General features: G+C 46.5%; 1 protein-coding gene and 1 pseudogene across 1 annotated transcript in view; one reads left to right on the top strand and one right to left on the bottom strand.

The window, feature by feature from the left end:
* The window catches only part of LOC119567445 (maestro heat-like repeat-containing protein family member 1), an 850842-nt gene that overhangs the window by 469970 nt on the left and 372541 nt on the right, over positions 1-8331 (top strand). The gene's annotated exons all lie outside the window — the stretch shown is intronic.
* LOC122462965 overlaps positions 2895-8331 on the bottom strand; it is a 17805-nt pseudogene continuing 12368 nt past the window's right edge.

Raw genomic sequence — 8331 nt, forward strand, 5'->3', positions numbered from 1 at the left:
AGACTAGAAATAAGGTGAAAGTTTTTTCCAGTAAGGGTCATTAACCATTGGAATAATTTACCAAGAATTGCAGTGGATTCTCCATCACACACAATTTCTAAATCAAGACTGGATTTTTTTTTGGAAGATCCACTCTGGGAATTCTTTGGGGCAGTTCTCGGGCCTGTGCTAACCAGGATGTCAGACTAGGTGGTGATGATCATCCCTTTCGGCCTTGGAATCTATAAAGAAGCTTGTCAGCAGGGACACCGCACCCCTGAGCACCATGGGAGAGGGTTCTGAGATTCTGTGGCCTGCGTTGTGCGGGAGGTCAGACTACTCTCATGTTAGCATACAAATCATTAAAACAGGTGATATTTGTTATTATATTCTCAGAGACCCGTCAATATCATTCTTCCCTCCGATGCACTGTAATATCTTGGGATTCAGCCCCAGACCCTGCAGTAGAACGTGGCCCTTTCCCACTGTTCAGGGAAGTAACTTTACAACAAGACATTTAAAGATATAAACATATAGGGCTCAGTCCCACAAGCTACCTAGCACCCACAATTCATAACAAAGAGACTCAGGACCCAGTCCCTCCCTGGGCCTGGCCAAATTGCAAAATAACGGGCAGTTCTTGCAAATCTGAGCTGGGGATGTTATGAAGACAGCTCCATGCTACTGAGGCATTTAAAAAAAAAATAGCAGACAGCAAATCAGTCAACACATGTGGAGGAATAAAAGTGAATGTGTCTTTAAATACCATTTACTTCTAATCTGGGTCCACACACACTAACATGCCTTAATCCAAGTCCTGTGATTGAGTAACAAGAGGGCAGAGTTAAGGTGATGCAAGCTAGGCAGAAATGCTGTCCCACCACAAGTGTTTTCAGCTCTAACATAACAAAAGACAATAAACATGATCTGGTTACTTGTCACTACTCAGCACTGCACAATGGCCACTCCCTTCTACTGCCTTGCAAAATGAATGTACGAAATATAAATAATATGGTTACCTATCATTACCCCACACTGAGGCCAGGAAGAGAACCCCAGTGTCCTGATCTCTAATATGCTAAGCTGTCTAGTAGGCCCTTGTGTAACCCATTGCCAATGTGTCTGTCAAATCCCTCTCCAGTGGTTGGGCCTCCCACATAATAGCAATTCTTCCTGGAGTTCCAGTGGTGGAGATGAGTGTGGGGAACCAGAGAGGTAATAATAGAAACCCTGTTGCTGTGGGAGTGGGGATTTGGTATATATTTTAGTTTTCTTTTCAAATAGTTTATTTAATTCACACAATCATTAAAACCATTATGCGTTGTTGGTTGTGGTGTGATGAGCCATAAAACCCAAGTGCCCCACATTGGAAATATCTGCCACATTTTGTTTGCTTGTGTCACACACTGGCAGGTTTGGTGGTTGAGAGATGAAGTGACCAAACCAGCTCTCTCCAGAGCATAGCTCAACAACTCCTGACATATACCTTATATAAAGCTCATGGCACAGAATGCAGGCTGGATAGCAACATATTTACAGTAAGGCTCAGGCTATCATCAGATTGGCACACACACACACACACACCCTCATTGCTTTTGGGGTGACACAACCAATTGGGGCTGAGAGGGAATCTCATGACTGCCTTCAAAATTACAAACTACGAAATTAAAAGGAAATAAACAAGGGAAAAATATGCTTAATTTCTCTTATGTAAATGTCAGGCTTAAAAGGAGCTGAGAGGGAATTTTCATAACCAGTCTAACTTTCAGCATCATTTTATAAATCTCATATCCCTCCTGTGTTCTTTTTTCTTCACCCTTTCCTTTCACTTTATCCAGTTTTACACATTGTTTTTTATAGCACATGTTTTCCATCTATTTCTCTGTGTCTCCTTAGCTCTACTCTATTCACTTTCACAGATCATTCCACCTCAGGTTCCTGTTCTCTCCCCTGAGTTTTTCCTTTCCCCGCTCTGTGTCCTCTGAGCGTTTTCCCTTCTCAGGATTGTTTTGCTTTCACTCTTCATTTCAGTTGCCGCCACTTTCCTCAGGCTTCTCTCTTTACTCTTGTTTCACTTTATTTTTTTTCACTTTCATTTCTTCTCCCCTTTCTGGTTAAACCTGCCCTGTACTTCCCTCTCCCCTCCAAAGAGCCAGCTCACATTCATCCAGATGACATCTCACCACCCCCACTCATTCCCACAGGAGCATCCCTTCCCTGGTGGCCTGGAGATCACACTCCCCAGTCCCTGGGTCTCCCTCTCCCAGGTTCTCCCTGCTGGTGCAGTCTCCAGCTACTCCCCAAACCCAAATTAATTCATGTTGTGTCCCTGCCACCCCACATCTGCCTGTCCCCCAGCCCAGATATTAATTAAGGCACCAGTTCCACATCACTTCTCACCCTGAAACTCCATCAGTTTTGACCATGCAGTCCCCATATTTACCCCCTGCCCCTCCCAGTATATCTACTCCTTCTGCAGCTCCAAGAGTTTTTCACACACCCCCTTCCCATCTCTTGTGCTCCTGGCAGTGAGGGGGGAGATGAGGTACTGGGGTTTGGGAGGACAGGAGTCCTCCACAGTCAGAGAGATGAATGAGGGGTTAGTTAGATGACAGTCCTCCAAAGTCATAGACACTAGGATGACTATGGCTAGAGAAGCCTATTTTTTCATTTCCATTGGCCTAGTTCTCCCATGTTTCCATAACACTCTGTGACCCAGGATCCCCAGAATCCTCCTGGACCATAGAGAACAGTGAGAAACAGATTGGACAATCCCTGAGGTGATGAGATTGGCTTCACACTGATCCCTGTGGTTTGACAGTCCAGACCTGAGAGCCCATGGAGCATCCAGGGTCCTTAAGACTGCATTGCAGAAAGTCTTGAGGAAGAGAGAAGTCCTCCAGGTCATGGTGACTAGGGTGTGTGAGGCTAGAGAGAATGATTTCAGGGTCCCCATTGGCTATTCTCCCTGTATTTCTGAAATATTCTAAGCTGGGATCCCCACACCCAGAGCCAGGGATGGATTCTCTCCCCAGTGAAGGAGGCTGGTGGGAAAGTGAAGATCAGGGCCTCCTTATCAACATCAAAAAATGTCACCTGCCCCTGTTCATAGTCCAGAAAAACCTGGATCCTCTTGGGGACCCAGCTCAGGGCAATGGGGTCTCCATAGAGGTGAGAGCTTTGAACTGATCCCCCAACTGCCCCACAGCCCAGATCCCCCCCCTCAGGGTTACGTCTGATCCCTCCCTTTCTCCTCACAGATTCTCTGACAACCCCCCACAGCCCAGTGTCCCTCAGTCCCCACCTCCACCTCCCAGGAATGTCTCCCTGAGGTGAATCCCGCACAGCCCAGCACACAGAGCTCAGTGTCAAATCTCTTAGGATTGTCTGGTAGATCTTGCCGTGTGTCTCCCCATCTCACACTCTTCTGATCATCAGACAGGACTAGGACGGGATGAGCCGTGTCTGGATGCAGAGTCACATTCACTGACGAAAGAGAGAGAGAATCAGATTGTTAGGGGCAGAGCTCAGCCCTGGTCCATTTCTCACACTTCCTAGGCAGCCCTGTTCTGGCTGGGATCCTGGATCCCAGAGAGCTGCGTCGGTGCTGAGCACATGAGCTTCAGCAGAAATGTCACTGCAGTTCTTCAGCCGGGGTAGTGGGAACCACTTCTGTACTTTCTAATTTGGCTATAGAGGCTGCAGCTCCCTGTTCCATAGCTGGGGCTGCTTCATTCCCAGCAGCAGAGACACAGCAAAGAAGGCACCAGAAGCTTTTTATTAGGAAGGTGAATAGGTGGCAGATATCAACTCTGAACCCCAAAGGGAAGCTTCCTCTCTTCAGTGCATCCTCCACTCCCAGGCCAGGCAGCAGACGTGAAGATGCAGCACTGGGGAAGAGCCCTTCCCAGCTCAGACAGTGCTGCAGGTGACAGCACTAGAGAGACACCATCTCCCCAACCCACAAAGCAGCTGAGCCCAGCCCTGCCCAAAGGAAAGGTAGGATGCTGGAGAAGAGCTGAGTCTCCCCCAGGTGAAAAGGGAAGGATGTGACAGCCAGGAGAGATCTCTCCACTGACTGCCTTGAATTAGAAAGGCTTGTCGATGTCAATTCAAATGACCAGGTCACAATTAAGGTGGTTCGGGAGCGGGAGAATGTGTCTGGTTAGTGGTATGGAGGAGAGTTGTGTCCATGGCAATTTTCTGTTAGTTGAAGGAAAATCTCCCCCAGAGCTCCCCCTTGGTGTGTGATCCCAGATATTCCCCTTCCCTGCTCTAGCTCAGGTGGCAAAGAGTCTGGAGGGGAATGGGGTCACAGAGATGAGAACACATGGTCTCTGATTTACACCACCAGACCGTGGAGCTGCTTCTCTGCCCTGAGTGCCTGAGACCAGGCAGAGATGCCCTGGCAGTTCATCTCCCTGGCTGCTGTGAGCTGCTGTGGGGCCTGCAGAAACTGCCTTTCTCCCCCTTCCTTGCTGCATCTCCCTGCTGGGGCTGCTCCTCTGAAAGTTATAGAGGAAGGTCAGAACCTGAAGAGGACAGAGGTAACAGATATAAACCCAGGGGTAGCTGTATACTGAGCCCACCCTTCTCTCCCTGGCCTGGGAGAAGAGAAGGGGATGGGTCACTGGGGATGAAGCACTCAAGATCAAAGAGTGGTAACTAGAAGGTGGGCATTAGGAGAAGTAGTCCCTTTTCCAGCCCCAAGAGAAAGGAGGAGGTGGTAGCATGAGAGGGGGACCCTCTCTCTCTAACAGAGAAAGAAGCAAGCAATTGAAATCAGAGATCTCAGCACAGCACAGCTGAGGAGAAGGGCGGGATGCAGGTGAAGAGCAATGGGAGAGAGCCCCTTACACAGGGGAAAGGAGAGGAATGTCACAACCCTCTGAATTGAATATTTCAAAGGCATCTGGATGTGTCTGGAAACATCAGGGTAAGTGTGTGAGAATGTTTCTGGTCATCAGTGGGTGCATGGACAGACGCACCATTGAAATTGGTATCAGGATTGTTTGTGTGACTTTAGCTTGGGATCTCCTTAGTATTTCATGTTTGCATGTTATTTTTAGAACCATGTGTCATGGTCAGTGTTGGTTTGGTTTGTAACTGTAGCTACATTTTCATGAAAATATTTTCATGTGTTTTTTCTCTTAATGGAATGATATCTCCCCCTGAAATCTCACCTGATCTGAAGGATCCTAGCAATTTCCCTCTTTCTGTCTCCAGTTTGCAGCACAGAGTGTCTGGAGAGGGAAAGTATATAGGAGATGAGATTTCAGGCTTTCATATCCATAACGGCAGCCCCACTTTTAACTGACATAACCATGTTTTAATTATATGAGAAAAACAGTTGGAGAGAGACCAGCAGTATATGGGGCTGCTAAACAGCTCTGGAGCACATGCCCTGCAGTTCTGTACTTGAGAGAGAGAAACTGAGGTACTCCAAATTTTGCTATATTTTTACCTTAATGATTTTACCAAAGCTCATAGAGTGAATCAGGGTAAGACACCCTTGTTGATGGGCCCCTGCTATACCTGCTCAGTTCAGCTATTTCCCCTTTTTATTAAAACCAATTGGTCAGAGACCATCTCCTCCCACAATTGAAGAGCCACATACTGATTTCCCCTCCTAGATCCCTTCTGGGTACCTTTGAACTTTCTCAGAATCTTCGTTACAGCAATAATTTTCTGGGAGAAATCACTGAGTCTCTTTCCAGCTCAGGAGAAATCTCCACTGGCTGCTGGAACTTCCCCTTCTTACACCTGGAGAGACAGAATTTCACATTATTACATTTTATTCACTAACTCATTATAATTCATTGCTACTGGGGAAGCTAATGCTTTATGGGGCCTGGAGTTAGAATTGCCCCACTTCTCCCAGCCTCAGAGCAGGTGCAGCATAGGCCATGTCTGTGCAACCTTCCCCCAAAGGCCCCATTTATGTTCTTCACTCTGGCCTGGACAGAGCAGATCTGCAGATAAAAAGGGAATTGAGTCTCCATGACCAATTCACTCCTTTGTCTCCATGTGCTAATCCTGGTATGTTCCCATGTTTCTTGTGTGCATAGTGTTATGGGATCTTTCTTCAGGACCTAGCCTAAGACCTCAGAGACTCCCTCCGACCCCTCGATACCAGCTCATTTCACACAGGTCTCTAACAGTCCCCAGGGGGAAAAGATGCTTGGTCACTGCTGACAAGGGAATGATCGTAACTAGTGCCCTAGAGGTGAAAGGCCCATTTTGCATTCCCAGAACTGTGAGGCAACCAGTCCCCCAGTGATGTCACATCTTCAGGAAATACTTTAGGTCAGTCTTTCCCACTGAATAGATAATTCCAGAGTCCTTTATAAAAGGGCGAGAACCTCAGGGTTAAGTTCACCACCGAGATTTGTTTCTAAAATGTGACCCTGTCTCACACATTTTGCTGTAGAGCCCAGGGAAATGTGGAGGCAACATGCTCCCCAAGCCCTTTCATAGGATAATGAAACATGAGGGAAAGAGAAAGAGCCATGTACCTGCTCAAGGTGCTTCTGAAATCCTAGATGGGAGAGAGACAGAAAAACAACCTTAGTCCACATGCCATGATTGCCACACACTAGGGATCCCAGGGAAGGGATTTTTCAGCTGAGGAAAAGAGGCACTGCCCTGGCTCCAGAGTCACGGATCTGCTGACTTAATGTCATCGCTAATATAAATGAGTCTAAAGAAAAGGAGTACTTGTGGCACCTTAGAGACTACTGTGAAGTGAGCTGTAGCTCACGAAAGCTTATGCTCAATAAATTGGTTAGTCTCTAAGGTGCCACAAGTACTCCTTTTCTTTTTGCGAATACAGACTAACACGGCTGCTACTCTGAAACCTGTCATAAGTGAGTCTGTAATTCTTCAAAGAGAAACACTAATTCACATTTCAGGAATGTACACACTGAGTTACACTGTGATCTCTGACTGCTGGACTCCAGTGCCCATGATTCAGGAGCTGTCCTGATCCTGTGCGGGGATCTGGGATTTTTCTAACTCAGTCTCACCTGCAGGAATTCACTTGCTGGCTCCTGACACTTCCCCTCCAGCTCACTGATCTGGTTACTGAGACAGGAAATCTTCTCAGAGAGTTTAGTGACATTGTCATTCTGTATCTCCACAATCTCCTTTTCCAGGTTTTCTAGCGCGGCCAGCAGGATTTGCTCTTGTTTCTGCAGGAACTGCTGCAGTTGCTGAAATTCAGATACAATCTTCTGCCTCTCAGTTTGTGTCTGTATCTGGTTGCAGTGTTTTTAAGGAAAGGAAAGGTAAGGGTTAGAGAGAGAGTCTATGGTCCTTTCTTGGAGTTCTGAGTGTGCAGGAGAAAGAATTTCTTTGCAAACTCTAAGATGTCTAACACTTACCTATACTCTGTGGATACTAAGGGAAGGATTTTCTAACACCATCCCATTTGGCCCTAATATCTCTTTATGGGATGTTTCCAAGTCTGACATGGTTAGCACACTGTGTTATCAGAGGCCTGTGCCTATCCTGATCCAGAGCAGCAGCAGGCAGGACTCAGCACTACATTGACAGAGATGCCAAGAGAGAAAAAGAAATAAACAACCCAAGAAATGCCTCAGACATGGGCAGTGAGCACTGTACAGGATACAGTCCGCTCACCTTGGGAGTTTTGTGAAAGCCACAGGGGCTAGAAATTAACTCATTAATTGGAATGAGTTAGATTGTTTAGATTCTGCAGAATATGATGTGGAAGAGGGTTTCTCAGGGCCTTTGTGTGTGTATGTGTGTGTACAGACACACAACTCTAAACACAACCACCCATGGTCATGGAGAAACAGAAAGAAGTTCACATTCCCCAAGGCCACAGAGGAAACTGCCTACAAGCAGACCTCCCACTGCAAGTCCCTGCAGGTTAGTCACAATGGGAACTGTCATAAATATAAAAGGGAAGGGTAACACCTTTAAATCCCTCCTGGCCAGACAAAAAACCCTTTCACCTGTAAAGGGTTAAGAAGCTAGGATAACCTTGCTGGCACCTGACCAAAATGACCAATGAGGAGACAAGATTACTTTCAAAGCTGCGGGGGAGGGGAGAAAAAAAGGTTCTCTCTGTCTGTGTGGTGTTTTTGCCGGGACCAGAGCAGGAATGCAGGTCAGAACTCCTGTAAAGGGTTAATAAGTAATCTAGTTACATATGCATTAGATTCTGTTTTGTTTAAATGGCTGATAAAATAAGTTGTGCTGAATGGAATGTATATTCCTGTTTTTGTGTCTTTTTGTAACTTAAGGTTTTGCCTAGAGGGATTCTCTATGTTTTGAATCTGATTACCCTGTAAGGTATTTACCATCCTGATTTTACAGAGGTGATTC

The sequence above is a fragment of the Chelonia mydas genome, chromosome 14 (genome assembly GCF_015237465.2).
Source record: "Chelonia mydas isolate rCheMyd1 chromosome 14, rCheMyd1.pri.v2, whole genome shotgun sequence".
In the NCBI taxonomy this organism is placed as follows: domain Eukaryota; kingdom Metazoa; phylum Chordata; order Testudines; family Cheloniidae; genus Chelonia; species Chelonia mydas.